This window comes from Oncorhynchus masou, chromosome 24 (assembly GCF_036934945.1).
Source record: "Oncorhynchus masou masou isolate Uvic2021 chromosome 24, UVic_Omas_1.1, whole genome shotgun sequence".
In the NCBI taxonomy this organism is placed as follows: Eukaryota; Metazoa; Chordata; class Actinopteri; order Salmoniformes; family Salmonidae; genus Oncorhynchus; species Oncorhynchus masou.
Window position 1 is genome coordinate 5,691,565 of NC_088235.1, and position 2,500 is coordinate 5,694,064.

Sequence of the window (2,500 nt, forward strand, 5' to 3'; positions counted from 1 at the left end):
ACAGCTCATGTCTCTGGACTTAAACAAAGGAATGAATAGTGCCTTAGTTATTTGACACTGTTTGTGGCTGTTTGGCAGTAAAAGTTAAAAGGGAGATTGGGATGCTTTAAAGTCATTGTCAGTCCTGTTGCTTTATGTAATGAAGCACACATGGGAAACCAATACAAGTGGTTGTTCCACTCACTGCGACTTTAGTGTGCGTCCCAAATGTCAACCTTTTCCCTGTATAGTGCACTACTTTTGACCAGAGCCCTATGGCCCCTTGTTTAATGTAGTGCACCATATAGGTAATAGGGTTCTATTTGGAACACATCCTGGGGTTTTTGGTTAGACTATACTGCAGGAAGAGAATGGAACACACCCTGGGGGTTTCTGGTTAGACTATACTGCAGGAAGAGAATGGAACACACCCTGGGGGTTTCTGGTTAGACTATACTGCAGGAAGAGAATGGAACACACCCTGGGGGTTTCTGGTTATACTATACTGCAGGAAGATAATGGAACACACCCTGGGGGTTTCTGGTTAGACTATACTGCAGGAAGAGAATGGAACACACCCTGGGGGTTTCTGGTTAGACTATACTGCAGGAAGAGAATGGAACACACCCTGGGGGTTTCTGGTTAGACTATACTGCAGGAAGAGAATGGAACACACCCTGGGGGTTTCTGGTTAGACTATACTGCAGGAAGAGAATGGAACACACCCTGGGGGTTTCTGGTTAGACTACTGCAGGAAGAGAATGGAACACACCCTGGGGGTTTCTGGTTAGACTATACTGCAGGAAGAGAATGGAACAGGAGGCAGTCTGCATCTTGTCCAGAATGAACCCAGAGATGGTGTGCTATGATAAATAGGAGGCAGCAGTCTGCATCTTGTCCAGAAGGAACCCAGAGATGGTGTGTTATGATAAGAGGAGGCAGTCTACATCTTGTCCAGATGGAACCCAGAGATGGTGTGTTATGATAAGAGGAGGCAGACTGCATCTTGTCCAGAAGGAACCCAGAGATGGTGTGTTATGATAAAGAGGAGGCAGACTGCATCTTGTCTAGAAGGAACTCAGAGATGGTGTGTTATGATAAAGAGGAGGCAGACTGCATCTTGTCTAGAAGGAACATAGAGATGGTGTGTTATGATAAAGAGGAGGCAGTCTACATCTTGTCTAGAAGGAACCCAGAGATGGTGTGTTATGATAAAGAGGAGGCAGACTGCATCTTGTCTAGAAGGAACTCAGAGATGGTGTGTTATGATAAAGAGGAGGCAGACTGCATCTTGTCTAGAAGGAACATAGAGATGGTGTGTTATGATAAAGAGGAGGCAGTCTACATCTTGTCTAGAAGGAACCCAGAGATGGTGTGTTATGATAAAGAGGAGGCAGACTGCATCTTGTGTCAGGACCCGGTTACGAACCTGGGTCTCCGGAGTGAGAAACAGTCACTTAACCAACTGAGCCACGAATAGTCAGCAGAACCCAGAAGATGAGGCAGACACAGCAGTACTTAAGACGGTGTATTTAATAAAGTAAAAAGGAGAAGTCCTTCAATACAAAAATGGTAAATCCAAAAGGTGGTAGAATAGCACAAAAAGCCTTAAGAGATACTCAAAAACAAAAACCGAATTCCACAAGAGCATCCACGGAATCGACAAGAATACACAGAACACTAGGGCTGGGTGCTAACATACCACAGAATAGCACAGGTGCAAATAAAAGCCTAAGGTCAAAAAGCACAATGGGGGCATCTATCCCAAAAACCTGGAATCCACAAGAGCATCCACCGGAACCGACAGTACACAGACTGGCTGTGCTAACATACAAACACAGAGCACAGAACTGAGGGAAACTAAGGGTTTAAATACAATCAGGGAAAAAAGAGGTGAGGAACAGACTGCATCTTGTCCAAAAGAAGGAATCTTGTCCAGAAGAGATGGTGTGTTATGATAAAGAGGAGGCAGACTGCATCTTGTCAGAGATGGTGTGTTATGATAAGAAGGAACAGAAGGAACTCAGAGATGGTGTGTTATGATAAAGAGGAGGCAGACTGCATCTTGTCTAGAAGGAACAAGAGATGGTGTGTTATGATAAAGAGGAGGCAGACTGCATCTTGTCTAGAAGGAACCCAGAGATGGTGTGTTATGATAAAGAGGAGGCAGACTGCATCTTGTCTAGAAGGAACCCAGAGATGGTGTGTTATGATGAAAGAGGAGGCAGTCTGCATCTTGTCTAGAAGGAACCCAGAGATGGTGTGTTATGATGAAAGAGGAGGCAGACTGCATCTTGCATGGAACATACATTGATTTAAATTGCTTCGTTTTAATTGGCAAGTTCAGGCTTCTTCTTCTGGGTGGAATATGTTTCTGCTTATTATTGTATGTTTGAAGGTGGAATTGATTGGAAGTGAAGGGTATTCTCTGGATACAGAGATGCACCATGTCCAGGTAACACTGGGGAAATTGTAAGGTGACACGGTCGGCAAAAGAGTGGCAAAGTGTCCCACCTGTTTG

General features: G+C 44.6%; 1 pseudogene; it reads left to right on the top strand.

Moving 5' to 3' along the window:
- The first annotated feature begins 1,006 nt into the window (after positions 1-1,006).
- Positions 1,007-2,500, top strand: part of LOC135513371 (transcription elongation regulator 1-like protein) — a 56,157-nt pseudogene continuing 54,663 nt past the window's right edge.